Consider the following 14896-nt stretch of genomic DNA (forward strand, 5'->3'; position numbering starts at 1 on the left):
CTTCATCTTTCCCGCCCGCCCTCCATTTGGCTAGGCTTTCGCCTGCGCGCCTACTGTGCGTGCGCCGTGTGCTCACTGCGCACAGGGGGCGCTCTGGAGCCCCCGACCGAGCGCTCGGACCCTCCCTTCCCAGCCCTCTTCCCAGCCGCTGCCGCCCCGGATCCGATCGGGCTGTGTACTCGCCAACCGTGCTTCAGCACTCGGCTCTGGGGTGCCTCCCTGGTCGGCAGTAGGGTTTTCCCCTCTTCTACCCGGCCCCTGCCCTCGGTCACACGCCGCCGCCTCTGCCCCCGCGGTGGCGGGAACCCGCGTTCCGTGCGTCAGCAGAAAAGCGGTGTTTATAGAGACCACGGCGGCCCCGCGGTGCGCACGGTTTCAATTACTGCGATGCGCTCGCTAGACAGACGGCTCGGCTCCCGCGCCGCGGCTCCGCAGCACGTCGCTTGCAAGACCCGCACGGACAAAGCTCTAGGCCGGAGTCTCCAGGCGCCCTTGCTGGGGCGCAGTTCTGGGCCAGAGGGACGGGCACATTCAAATGACCCCTGCAAAGGACCAAAGCAGTCAAGGACGCTAAAGGTCCAGTGACCTCCAACCTCTGCCCTCCACTCGCACCAAAGGTGCTCACTGATCAAGCTTGGGAGACTTCCCCCTTTTGCCCCCCCTTTGGTGACTCCGACCACCCTGCTTTGCAGACTTGACATTTCGTTGGCCTACATGCAGCAAAATGTCACAGCGCAGGGCTCTGGTACACTGTTCTGGGCTGGAAAGCTCTATTATTGACAACAGGCAGCGGCAAGTGACTCAGGAGGGGAAACAGAGCTTGCAGAAACGAATTTAGCCACATTTTAAATTTAGCTCGCGGTGAGGTTCCTAGTGCGACTGAGAATGGGGCGGCTAGCCTGGCTGGCCTGCCTTCTCTGCTTGCAGGATTGAGCCCCAGAATCTGACCTGGGGTGCTGCGCAGAGCCTAGGAGGTATGCAGCAGATAAAGGAAACAATGTTTGGTCCATTCACAAGTTGTCGTCCGGTTTTCCAACCCCCACCACTGTCCTTTCAGTATTTCAGTGAAGCTTCTAACAGCCAGAAGCATTAATGGTGTAAAAAAGAAAGGCATTCGAGAGAAGTTTGTCCAGTTGGCTTATTTCTCAAGGCCTCAGTTCAGACGAGCTTGTTTCTGAATGAGACCTCATTTGTTTCAGATCCAGAGGGTTATGGGCGTATATCTCAATGGGTAAGAGTTCGATAATAATAGTCTGTATTTAAACATTACAAAAATGTTCCCTATTTTAAAATTGTTCAACGTCACACACACACACACACACACACACACACACACACACACACACACACGAGGTGGAGTTGAGAATGGATTCCTGATTGACTATGCCAGGCTTACAGTGCCAGCCTGTACTGGAGCTGTCTCTCCATTCAGTTCCTCAGCTGTTGATTAGAGTATAGTTGATTAACCCCTTAGCTAGCTTGCTTCCTTCCTTCCTTCCTTCCTTCCTTCCTTCCTTCCTTCCTCATAATACACAGAATGGCTCAATTATTAAAAGAAAAAAAAATACGCCCTGGTTGGTGTCATCCCATGCCCTGAAAGGTTGCTGGTTCGATTTCTGGTCAGGGCACATGCCTGGGGCTGGAGCCCTGGTGGGGGGTGTGCAGGAGGCATCTGGATGTTTTTCTCTCACATTGATGTTTCTCTCTGTCTCTCTGTCTCTCTCCCTCCCTCTCCCTTCCTCTCTCTAAAATCAATAAAAACATATTTAAAAAGAAAAAAATCCTAATACTGTCTTTAGAACCCTGTTACACTGCTATGTGAAAACTTCATGCTGGCAATCCAGACCTATAGGTCATAATCTTTTTTGTTCATTGATGATCTATATGCAATATTTAAACTATTTATCAATAGAAAATTGAGTTTAGTAAGGACTTCGTGGCTTTCTTAATTATTTCTCTACCCTAAGGGTTTGTATGCATGTGTATATATATTTCCCTGTGTACTGCCCTTGTGCAAGGTAAAATGTACCAAAATCTTGATTGAGTTGCAGCCTTTTTTCTTTTAATCTTTTTGCAGAGCTAGATCAATACAGAATTGATTGGAGAAATAGAGCTCGAGTCCCTCTGAAAGTCCCCTACTGTGTTTAACATCCATCATTAAAAGGTTGTTCCCTGAGTTGCCTCTACATGCAGAATGTAAATGCTTGTTAAAAGCAAAGCTTACAGAAACAACCAGTGTGAAGTAATATCTCAGTTGCTGAAATTTGGGAATCAAACATTTTGTGGGGTTTTATGGGGGATGGGGTTAGGAATTTGGCAACAGAGAGAACGGTGACCGGTTAAGCAGAAGGCACGGTTTTACAAGGGGAGATTCCACTTTGGTGCCTATAAGGAAGATGGGAGCGTGGATGGTGCAAGGTGATGATGGGGCATTAGAGGTGAACTTGAGTCAATTTACGTGTTTGTTAAGGGCTGGAGATCTAAGGTTTGCTTTGATCCAGTTAAACGAGCTAACTTATGTATTGGGCAAATACTGTGAGCCAGGTACAGCCACGGTTATGTTATTTGAGCCACCCAACAACCTGAACAGATAGATATTCTATTCTCTGCGTTAAGATGTGAAAACGGAGGTGTAAAGAGGTTCATAACTTAAGTTAATGTCACACAGCCGTTAACCTAAGCTCCTTGTTCTTCCCAGGACATTTTGACATCTAACCTGGATGGGCTTCCATGAAGAACCCAGGGTCCCAAGTACTCAGGAAGGGCCTAGTGGTTCACGTGGAAGTTTCTGGATCGGAAGTCAGGACCAGAGCAGTGCAGGAGCTCTGAAATGAGGGGACAGGAGGTGGGTGGACAGCGGGGGAACTGAAGGGACGGTCAGGATAATGCTGACAGTAGTTATTCTGCAGAAGAAGGAGAGAGGCCCTGTAGGAAGTGTGACTATAGAGTTACTAGCACTGATCTGGCAGGGGATGGCTGTCACGTTGCAGAGCAGGACCGGGCGACTGGCATGCCAGACGAGGTGCCCAGAGGGGAAGACGGTGGTGGTGTGGGGGGAAGTCCCCTTGACCTCCTTTGGCATATAAATTAGGGAGCCCCATGAGACATGCTTTCATTTTCATTGGACTTGGCCCTTTAACATTTGCCCAATCACTCTCTTTCAATATTCCTTTCTTATGCTTTGCCAGTTTATGGCTTTTGTAGGTCAATTCTTGCATTTTATTTAGAGGAGAGGGAGGGAGGGAGAGAGAGAGAAAAAAAGCAAAGATTACCGATTACCAAAATTGGATTAAGTTCTGTCTGGCAGGGTTTAAAGAAATAGTGTTTACCCTCTAATTACCATCAACTAGGAATTTAAACGGCCTATTAAATTTGACTTATTTTTTTAAAACTCTCGATTGTTCCAGCTCTAACGTGTTCTGGGATTTGGGAGGCTTTTGCTATTCTTCAAATGTATAAAGGAAATTCTCTGCCTCCCCCCGCCCCATACACACACACACCGCTTTTTAAACATATTATATATCTGTAGCAGGATAGTACATATTATATATACTGGCTTCATTAAAAAGCAGAAGCTTGCCCAACCAGCATGGCTCAGTGGTGGAGCATCGACCTATGAACCAGGAGGTCACGGTTCAATTCCCGGTCAGGGCACATGCCCAGGTTGTGGCTTGATTCCCCGTGTGGGGGGTGCAGGAGGCAGCCGATCAATGATTCTCTCTCATCATTGATGTTTCTATCTCTCTCCCTTCCTCTCTGAAATCAATATGAATATATATTTTTTAAAAAGCAGAAGCTCACAGCCAGGTGCAGCCGGCTCTGCCAGCCTCTGGAGAGCAAACTGTTCACCAAGTTCTTGGTCAGAAATTTAAGGACGCCTGAGTGATGCCTTTGGGATAGAGTGTGGCTTATTCATCGCCCCCTCCATCCCTCCCTCCCCCCGTAGTAAAAGGTTAGGCCTAGAATGGAAACCAACCACCTTTACTGTGTGTTTGAGCTTTGGAAAAAAGGTATGAGTATTCCTTATCAAAGTGGGTGGTGTGTGGGCATGGGACTTGGCTGAGGCAAGTTGAGGCATCAAAGGTGTAAGCCTGACCCTGAGGGAATGCCTCGCTGGCCTGACCCTGTTCTCCAGGGCCTCATGTGCTCATGGGTCAACTGTGCCTTGAAGGGTTTGGGGAGCTACGAAACTCACCAAAAGATCTCTCTCCCTCTTTACTAAAGTAGGTTTTTATTGATTTTCAGAGAGAGAGGAAAGGAGAGATGGAGTGAGAGAAACATCAATAAGAGAGAAATATCTATTGGCTGCCTCCTGTGCATGGGATGATGCTCCCTGTTGAGCCCGAAACTGGGGTGTGTGCCCTGACCTGTAATTGGCAACCTCTTGGTGCATGGGATGACGCTCAACCAACTGAGCCACAGCAGCCAAGACTCTCTCTCCCGCTTTAAAAAAAGAAGTGTTTAATGTTTTACTTATTTATGCGCTCATTGGTTGATACCTGTGTGTGCCCTGACTGGGGAACAAACCCGCAACCTTGGTGTATCTGGACAACGATCTAACCAACTGAGCTCCCCAGACAGTTCGTGTTCTCGTGTTCTCTCTCTCTCTCTCTCTCTCTCTCTCTCTCTCTCTCTCTCTCTCTCTCTCTTGAACATAGCCTATGGGAAAACCTGGTCAACATCTACCCCGTTCCTGCCCAAAAACTGCCTAGGGTAATTATTTGTGCAGTTTATTTTGTGTAGAATCATAGGTTACATAAAAGCATCTGTTTACTTCTCCAGGCTTTCATCTCTTTCCCTCTCCTCAATTCTGAGGTGTAGATTTCTGTCATGCACCCTCCAGTTTGTTGGTTCTTTTTGACACAGGTCGGGTTCTGTTTTTCTTTTTTTAATAGTTTATTGCTTTTTAGAGAGAGAGAGGAACCATAGTGACATCCGTCAGCTGCCTTATGCATGCCCCCTACCAGGGATCGAGCCTGCAACCTGGGCATGTGCCCTGACTTGGAATCAATCCCACAACCTTTCAGTGCATGGGACGACACCCAACTGATGAGGTACACCGGCCAAGGCCAGATTCTGAGTTTTGTTGAAGGCCTCTGTGTCAGCAGTTAGATCTCAAGCAAAGACTAGGGTTAAGGGAGCACTTGGGCTCCCTGGCCATTCAGGAGCTAGACTAGGTGTCCGCTTAAGCTGAGCCTGGGAGAATACCTGAGCGAACTTGTTTTTTGCCTTTTTCCCAAGGACTGGGGCAGAAATCCAGCAAGGGCTGTGATATGTGTCTGCATTATTCTGCGCTAAGCTGCCTGCCACCCTGCCACAACCTGCTCATGACCTCAGCTGCGTAAATCCTCCGGGGAAAGCCTTTTACACTTGCTGCTTCATTCTGAACCCAGCTCTGGAACTGGTTTGGGACCGCTCCCCAGTTGTCTCTGGGGAGGCCACGTCAGCCACTGCCGTCACTTTGGAGAACTCTGCTGCGGCCTGCTGGCTGCTGGCCGCTGGGGCCCACTGCCTGGGAGCCGCGTGGCCACTTTCATTGTAAACATCTGGGGTCAGAATTAGCGGGCAAACATGGTAATCCTTTTGTGGTGTTCTGAGATAATGAAAAATATCATTGACTGACAGGACAAGCAGTTCCTTCTAAGTTTCCCAAAAGCTCTTAAACCACCCAAATGTCCTTTCCAGTCCCCACGGGCCACACTCTCCCGAAGAACAGGAAGAGGCAATGGAGGCCTCACCTTTTTCGGTTGACCTTGCCTTAGTTTTGCCTTGTAACTCGAGAAGGGGATGTCACCTTTCTGCCTCCGTCTTGTTTCAACTGCCCATCAATCACAGCCCTTGGTGTGTCCAGCCGCATGTATAACATGGCTTTGGAGTGTTTCCTGTGAGCTTCGGAGCCCCTGGGGCAGGGGAGCCCATACTCCCTTCTCTTTTGCCCCAAACGGCTTCCTCTCCTCAGATCCTGGCACCCCATGGGCCTTCCATGTCTGGTGTTGAATGCACCGGAGTCGAACTTGTGACCTCCGGGCAATGATGCCTCTGAGAGCCCATTCGGCTTTTTGACCCCCCGATGTTCAAGGCTCTCAGGCCTGACGGCGTGACCCTGGAGAAGGTTCCTTCCCCTTCATCTCCTTGTCTTCTGAACAGGCGTTTCATCTGTCCGTGCGGCTGAGAGAGCGCAGCTAAGTCTTAATAAGTAGCACATGTCCGTCTAGAGCACATTTCCCCGTCGTTAAAACTCCCGCTGGCTGCCAGACAGTAGCGTTGGACTGCTCTGTCCCCCACCGAGGTTTTGTGTATGTTACGTGTCAGAAATGTAATTGCTCCCATAATGGCCAGTTAAGCTCCCGCTGGCTGATGTCTAGACTTTTGGTTTATCATCTGCGCCAGGCACTGCAGAATCACCCTGGACGGTGTGTCCGGGCCACGCCCAAACGATTTGCACTCGGAGAAACGTGAGGTTTAGAGATGAGTAAATAAGATGTGTGGTTCTTCCCCACAGTTTTGCTTGACTGGTACCAAAGCGGGGGTGGGGGGTGGCAGAGAGGGAGGGGGTTTCTGGTGATTACACAGTGGCTTGCAGGCCAGGGGGATGGTGATGGGGTGATGAAATGATCATTGCTAGACGACGGGTCTCAGTTGTCAGTGCCTGGAGTCCTGTGGATGTTTAGCGAACGCTGTTAAGCAGACAGAGACACTCAAGCTTGCATCCTGTGCGCGCAGCGTGTACTGCCTCACACATTCAGACTTCCAGGCTCTTCTGTCTGCTCTCGGTTTCCAGTGAAGTGCTGAGAAACTTGTCTCATTCTTCCTGGGGAGCCTTTTCCGTAGTCCAAACGTGACCTTAACATTTTCTTCTTTGTAGAAGTGAGTGTCTGTCTCCGGCCGGCCTTTGTCTCCTAAGAGTTGGGAAGTTGGTCCTCGATCAAAACAAACAGGCTGCACTATGCAGAAGGCGTGTGTCCTCTGCCAAGTTTGTAGGCTCCACTAGCCAGCAAACAGACCCAGGGGCCACGTTCAATAATGCTTAGGTAGCCCGCGTGGCTCAGTGGTTGAGCGTCGACCTATGAACCAGGAGGTCCCGGTTCCATTCCCGGTCAGGGCACGTGCCCGGGTGGTGGACTCCATCCCCAGTGGGGGGTGTACAGGAGGCAGCCAATCGATGATTCTCTCTCATCATTGATGTTTCTATCTCTCTCTCCTTCTCCCTCTCTGAAATCAATAAAATTATTTAAAACATAATAATGCTTAGGTGAACCTGAGTTCAGTCCACGGTGAAGGGGATGTTTCTGGTCCCTTGGAAATGGGAAGACCGTTCTCCCTGGTGGCTTGAAAGTCCACGTTTCATTCCGTCACTCAAGACTACTTACTGGGCACCTTTCCTGTGGCCAGCGCTGCGCTCACAGCAGGATGCTGCAGTGAACGAGCCGGGCAAGGGCTGTGACTTTGAGGAACTTGCATGCTCTCAGGGCTGGTCAGACGGTGAACAAGTGAACAAACACGGTGACTTCAGCTTGCTTCGCAAGTGCTGTGAAGAAACAGCCTCCTTCCTGTAAGGGCAGAGAGCGCGCGCTTGCTGCCTGGACAAGGTAAGAAGCTGTCGGCGACCTTTAAGAAGGAAGCCGCGGGTGGCGTTCAGCTCTCCTCTCTTGCACTGGCAGACAGTGTTGCTTAACAGAGAGGGGTTAGGAGCTCAGGGCCTGGAGTCAGATAGTATTTGACTCCGGGTCCCTCTTACCAGTCTTCTGACCTTGGGCAACTGAATTCCCAAGTTTCTTCATTTACAAAATGGGAATATAAAACCTACCTCACTGGTGTAGGGTGGAAATGAACTGAGATGTCAGATGCCAAGAGTCTTGGTGCCCTCTGACCATCATGTCCAGCCTGTGATGGTAGAAACTATATTCTTATCAGCAGTAAATATAATACAACAGTCTATGATAGGCAATTGATTTGCAAAATGGTCTCACTGCTCTTGAAAACCTATTCTGATTTGGTTTCCATCCAGTGGGTAGTGTGTGGTGTGGAGTTCAGACCCAGTTTCTCAGGTTGGCTTGGTGGGTTCTGTTCGCTGTGTGTTTCTTTCAGCCACAGCCCGGGTGCTGCTGGCTTGCCTGTTGGAACTGTGGATCTGTGGGTTCAACGAAAAGGGGAATTGGGGACTTGGTGGTGGGGTAAGAGTGAGATGAGACCAAGAGCTGGTCAGTTGAGAGGCTGGCCAACTAGATGCTGTGGTAGGTGGGAGTGAAGCCTCAGCAGAAGGTTCTGGGTTTGCGCTGTGCCACCTGCTCTCCCAGAGGTGACCAGGGCTCTCAGGCAGGGGCTGACTGTATACCTGGCGATGCTGAGAGATCATCATGGCCATTGATTAGGCTGAACTCTGAATTGATAAGTCAGAAGCCCCAGGGAAGGGAAGGGACGGGCCCAAGCCCACAGTGGCAGCGTAGGCCTTGGGTAAAAGGTGTGAGAAGGCTGGTGGCCATAGCTGGGATGGGATCAAATAAAGGTCACACACCTATAGGTCAGGCTCCTGAAGTGCCCGTCGGCTTGGTGAATTCATCGCCAACACGTACACAAAAATCGGGTGATTTTGCATTTCTAAAAATATGGATTTCTTGAAAAAGTCAGACCTGGCAAAAATTGGGCTTCTATCCTGAGACGGTAAAAACCAGATTGGACCGAGTCGTGGCTGCCTCCCGTAAGCAGGTGGTGTTGGAGGAAATGAAGGCAGGCCAGGGAGCTGGCATGCCGTGGTGGGAGGGGAGGGTGTTGAGAGGACGGACTGTAATGGATAGAGCGCTGAGCTTGGGATCAGATCAGAAGCCAAGTTGGAAGCCTGACTCCCTCCGTGAGCTGAGCGACATTGAACAAATCCTATAAGCTATCTTTCTGTCTTTCTTTTTTAGGGGGCCCATGGTTGTTCTCACTTACGTATTTGGGTAAGTCCTACATTTTCATGTTTCAAGATCCAAAGGCACAGGAAGGTTTATAGAGACAAGTCATCTCCACTGTGTTCCTGCCACCCAGCTCCCTCCCCCGGGAAACCAGTGTTAGCGGTTTCCGGCGGGTCCTTTCAAAGGCGTCTTACTCACATTTGATGAACTATGTAAACGCTCTTCTCATCTTTCTTTTATGTCGATGGTGGCGTGATGTGTACACCCACGGTTCTGCGTTTAGCTTTTTAGCACCCTTGCATTCAGTGTGTCCCCTGGAGAGCGCCCCGATCGAGGCAGAGTTTTCACCCTTCCTTGAGCTGCATGGGGTTCCAGCGCAGGGGACACGCTAGGTCCCACAGCCAGCCCTCTGTTGCCCGGCATTTAGGTTCTTTCCCATCTGTTCCCGTCACAAAGAAGGCTGCAGTAAAATCCCTTGTTATGTGGGTCACTTGACACGCCTGGAGTAAAATTCCTGGAAGTAGAATTGCTGGGTCAGAGGCGGTAGCTTTTGTCATTTCGGTCGGTCTTGTCAAATTTCCCTCCATAGCAGCTGCCCCACACTGCTGCCCTAGCAGTGTGTGAGAGGGCCCGTTGCCCCATACCCTGGCCCTGTGTCACCTTTTGGAGTCTGTGAGGGTTTAGTGAAGAACACAGTGTTTTATAAAAATGTTAATGCTAGCTACAGTTTTATTGGGACCCTGCCATGGGCCAGGCTACAATCTAAGCTGTCTTATTTAATCTTCACAACGTCGAGAGCAGTTTCACACTCATTTGACACACGAGGAAACAAGATTCAGAGAGTTTGAGTCATTTACCCAGGTCACGCAGCTCATACATTGTAGAGGCTGGATTTAAACCTAGAATGATCTAATTTCAAAACCAGGATATTTGCATCGGTAAAGCCCTAGTTTTGGGTGTTGGTGTTCTCAGGTGATACTTGCTTACAGTTCCTGTGTCCCTCCCAGCCACAGCTCGTCTCGCATGGCTGGTTCCTTTGCTCATTCATCAAATATCTGCGAATCTCTGCACTGCAGTAAGCCCTGGGGATGCATCTGAGAACAAGATAGACATAGTCCCTGCCCTTATGGACTGAACAAAAGCAATAAGAAATAGATCCATAGTCATTTATTGTGGTAGACTGTGACAGGACAAAAAAGGAGGTGAGGAGGGTGGTCTATGGGGTGATGTGATCTAATCAGGGGTAGAGGTGAAGGAGGGCCTCTGAACAGGTGATAATATGTGTGCGGGTTTGAACCTGGAGAAGTTGGGGGAAAGTATTTCACACAGAGGGCACAGCATGTGCAAAGGTCCTGGGGTAGGGAAGGTGGTGTTGGAGGAAATGAAGGAAGGCCAATGAGCTGGCATGCAGTGGTGGGAGGTGAGGGAGTGAGGATAGGGTTTGGGGATTTATCCTGAGAGCTCGATGGAACCTTTGAAGGCATTGAAGCTGCAGGGTGATGTGAGTGTAGTGGGCTCTGGACTGTTGGGTCCTTGCCTCAGCACCTCCTGTCACAAGCCGTATGACCTTAGACAAGTTAATCACCTGGCACTTCCATTTCCTTCTCTGTAACATGGGGATGGTAATAGTATCCTGGAGGTTGTGAAGATCAGACATGGGGGCTCTCATACATTTTGACTGCTACGTACAGTGTGAAGTATGTGATACATTCCCTGTGGGTTCACATGAGTACACATGTAACCTACATGTCTCCCCAACATATGATCGATGCGCTCTGATGTTTTCTATTCTAACCTACTTCATTAACGATGGTTGGTCGAGACCCTCTCCATTCATTTTAAAAACACGGAAATGATACATGTCGAGTGCCTGTCCCACAGTTGGCCTCATTAAAGGGTCCTGTTGCTCTCAACCTCGTCGTCATGATAAAGGTAATTCCGGCTGCAGTTCGAGTGGATGGGTCGAGGTCAATGACAGTATCTGAGTCCCGGTGGCTGAAGACACTGGTCTCCCTGCCCCTGTCCCGGAACGGGGAAGAGCCCCACGCTGGGCCTCCTGACTGCGGGAGCTCCCAAGGGGCGCCTGTGAAACGGGCTGGCTGGGTGGTTTCCTGGGAACTGGCTTTCCCTCCTTTTCAGGCCGCCACATCAGACTGTGCTGTTTTCTTTGACTTCTTTGTTACTTACGCGCAGAGTGGCTTTTTCCTGGAAGCCTCAGTCATTACAAGCCTCCCACTTCTTTATTTCAAGTTGTGCCATGATTCGACTTCCCTTTTCAGAGCCAAGGGTCGGTGCCTTAGTGGAATTCATTTGCATTTTCCACGAAGGGTACCACCTTCTTCTGCCCGCTGGCCCCGCCTGCTGGCTGTGCCCGCTCCCTGTGCCCTGGCCCGGGCAGCTGGGATGAGAAAGCAAGATCCCACCTTCTTTTTGTCCAGGAAACACATCCTGGATTCTGAGCGTGGAGGTTCTCAAGGTGAGCCTGGAGACTGAGGGGAGTGATCAGGCCCAGTCACCCCGTGACCGCCACAGCGCGTCACGAGCCCAGCACCCCAGCTTTCCAGGTAATGGAAGCGAACCCTTTAAGCACCAAAAACTTAACCTTGAAATCACTTTAGAAGCACATTTTCCTAAAAGTTAACCGCCTTGGTTCTTCAAAAGAGAACACCTACCAAAAGACCGTTTTTTCTTTATTTTTATTTTTCCCCCAATATATTTTATTGATTTCAGAGAGGAAGGGAGAGGGAGAGAGATAGAAACATCAATGATGAGAGAGAACCATTGATCGGCTGCCTCCTGCACACCCTCTACTGGGAATCAAGTCCACAACCTGGGCATGTGCCCTTGACCAGAATCGAACCTGGGACCTTTCAGTCCACAGGCTGACGCTCTATCCACTGAGCCAAACCAGCTAGGGCAACACTTTGGTTTCTTTAACTCAGAGACATTAGATAAAGAACTTTTTGTGATGATGATGACGAGGACGACGAGGACGACGATGATGGTGGTAGTTGTGGTGGAATTGCGTCCTCCTAAAATTCCTATGTTGAAGAGCTAGCCTCCAGCACCGTAGAATGTGACTGCATTCGGAGATAGGGCCTTCAAAGGGGAGGGTAAGTTAAAATGAGGTCGTGAGAGTGGGCCCTTATCCAATCTCTCTGGTGTCCTCATAGGAAGAGATTTGGACACACAGGGAGACACGCCAGGGATGCTCACACACAGAGGAAAGGCCACGTGAGGACACAGTCAGATGGTGGCTGTTTGCAAGCCAAGGCGAGAGGCCTCAGAAGAAACCAAGCCGGCTGCCACCTTCATCCTGAGCGTCTAGCCTCCAGAACTGTGAGAAAATTAACGTCTGCCGTTTAAGTCTCAGTCTGTGGTATTTGGTTACGGCAGCCCTAGATGGTGGTAACAAAAATAAACAATAGGTACCATTTACCAAGCACTTACCGCAGGCCAGGACTATTTTAAACCGTAGTTGAATCATCTCATCCAACCCCTTAGCAATCCCAGGTTACATGCCCGGGTCACACAGTAAGCCTGGCGCTGGCACCTTCGCTTGACCCTCCACTGCACCTGTGTCTTGCACCTGCATAGTTCCGGGATCCTGGCAGGCACTGCATAGGCAATGTTTCTCATCGCCACAACGGCTCGCCAAGGTGGCTTCCTACTCCCACTTTTCAAATGTACACACTGCAGTTCAGAGTGGTCCCACAGTGAGTGTATTCCTTTCTTGTGGCTGCAGTAACAACTGTGGCTGCTTTAAACAATAGAAATTTATTCTCTCACAGTTCTGGAGGTCAAGAGACCAGAATCAGGGTGTCACAGGGCCATATTCCCTCAAGAGGCTCTAGGGGACAACCCCCCAGCCCCCCCCCCCAGCATATCATTTTCTAGCTGATAATAGGAAATCGGTTTCTTTTCTCTTCCAGCTTCCTTGGCTTGGGGCTGCATCCCTCCAGTCTCTGCCTCCATCTTCACATCACCTTCTCCTCTTTGTAACTCTGTTTTTGTTTTTGTTTTCCCTCTTCTGTTTCCAATCTCCTTCTGCATCCCTCTTACCAGGATACAGGTGATTATATTTATAGCTCCCCCCCCCCGCCCCCCGATAATCACATCTTCTGCCATCGAAGGTAATATTCAGAGGTTCTGGGGATAAGAAGTGACAATATCTTTGGGGCGCCAGTTTTTCTTCCCACCACAGTCAGTGAGTGGCAGAGTAAGCGTTGATGCCAGGGGTTGTCTGATTCCAAAGCCTCTAGTGACTGCTCATGCTTTGGAGCTCCAGGCCTGGTGCCTCTCGGCTCCTTTCTGCAGGGGGCGGGTGTCACTAGCTAAGAATTCCCGGGCACTTTGACCCTGCAGTTCCACTTCTGGAATGCATCCACACAAAGGGTCATGCGGTTGCTAAGACTGACAAAAATGCTCATTCTTTGTGGTAACAAAAACTAGAAACTACTGAAAATTCACCTGTAGGGGACTGGTTAAATGAAGTATGGTAACCCTTAAATGAAATAGTTAAACTATCCTATATAATAAAAGGCTAGTATGCAAATCGACCGAACAGCGGAATGACGGGTCACTGTGATGCGCACTGACCACCAGGGGGCAGACGCTCAATGCAGGAGCTGCCCCCTGGTGGTCAGTGCGCTCCCACAGGGGGGCACCACTCAGCCAGAAGCCAGGATCACGACTGGCAAGCACAGTGGTGATGGCGGGAGCCTCTCCCGCTCCACAGCAGTGCTAAGGATGTCCATCAGTTGGACTTCTCCGAGGTCTCCCAGACTGCGAGAGGGCGCAGGCGGGGCTGAGGGACAGCCCCCCCCCCCTGCCCCGAGTGCATGAATTTCATGCATCGGGCCTCTAGTTAAAAATAATGAAGTAGGTAAATGTATAGCAAGTGATATGGGAAGACGTCCATGATGTAAACTCTGTGTTTTTTTTTTGCTTTTTTTTTTCCCTCTTCTGTTTCCAATCTCCTTCTGCATCCCTCTTACCAGGATACAGGTGATTATATTTATAGCTCCCCCCCCCCGCCCCCCGATAATCACATCTTCTGCCATCGAAGGTAATATTCAGAGGTTCTGGGGATAAGAAGTGACAATATCTTTGGGGCGCCAGTTTTTCTTCCCACCACAGTCAGTGAGTGGCAGAGTAAGCGTTGATGCCAGGGGTTGTCTGATTCCAAAGCCTCTAGTGACTGCTCATGCTTTGGAGCTCCAGGCCTGGTGCCTCTCGGCTCCTTTCTGCAGGGGGCGGGTGTCACTAGCTAAGAATTCCCGGGCACTTTGACCCTGCAGTTCCACTTCTGGAATGCATCCACACAAAGGGTCATGCGGTTGCTAAGACTGACAAAAATGCTCATTCTTTGTGGTAACAAAAACTAGAAACTACTGAAAATTCACCTGTAGGGGACTGGTTAAATGAAGTATGGTAACCCTTAAATGAAATAGTTAAACTATCCTATATAATAAAAGGCTAGTATGCAAATCGACCGAACAGCGGAATGACGGGTCACTGTGATGCGCACTGACCACCAGGGGGCAGACGCTCAATCTAGGAGCTGCCCCCTGGTGGTCAGTGCGCTCCCACAGGGGGGCACCACTCAGCCAGAAGCCAGGATCACGACTGGCAAGCACAGTGGTGATGGCGGGAGCCTCTCCCGCTCCACAGCAGTGCTAAGGATGTCCATCAGTTGGACTTCTCCGAGGTCTCCCAGACTGCGAGAGGGCGCAGGCGGGGCTGAGGGACAGCCCCCCCCCCCTGCCCCGAGTGCATGAATTTCATGCATCGGGCCTCTAGTTAAAAATAATGAAGTAGGTAAATGTATAGCAAGTGATATGGGAAGACGTCCATGATGTATTATTAAAAGGAAAGAACAAATTACCCACATTTTTAGAGTGAGTTTTGATCCCATCAGAGTGAAGAACAAAAGGAAAAATGGTCAGAAGAGGAACGAGGAACTTCTGTGATGCAATTTTTATTAAAATATTATGTGTGCA

The 14896-nt window shown here is 49.8% G+C and overlaps 1 protein-coding gene across 11 annotated transcripts in view; it reads left to right on the forward strand.

The window, feature by feature from the left end:
• Window positions 1–14896, forward strand: part of PRR5L (proline rich 5 like) — a 77070-nt gene that overhangs the window by 10918 nt on the left and 51256 nt on the right. Inside the window, exons 1-4 of one of the 11 annotated variants that reach the window (XM_005872637.2) lie at window positions 7276–7589; window positions 8907–8939; window positions 11333–11458; window positions 12068–12233. The exons of 6 other annotated variants lie outside the window; for them this stretch is intronic. The gene's annotated coding sequence lies outside the window, so the exon portion shown is untranslated. Of the gene's footprint in view, window positions 1–7252; window positions 7590–8906; window positions 8940–11332; window positions 11459–12067; window positions 12234–14896 lie in introns of those variants that run through there. 4 more of the 11 variants (XM_014544898.1, XM_005872634.2, XM_005872633.2 and 1 more) reach the window with 4 other exon arrangements.

The sequence above is a fragment of the Myotis brandtii genome, unplaced genomic scaffold (assembly GCF_000412655.1).
Source record: "Myotis brandtii unplaced genomic scaffold, ASM41265v1 scaffold385, whole genome shotgun sequence".
NCBI lineage: Eukaryota > Metazoa > Chordata > Mammalia > Chiroptera > Vespertilionidae > Myotis > Myotis brandtii.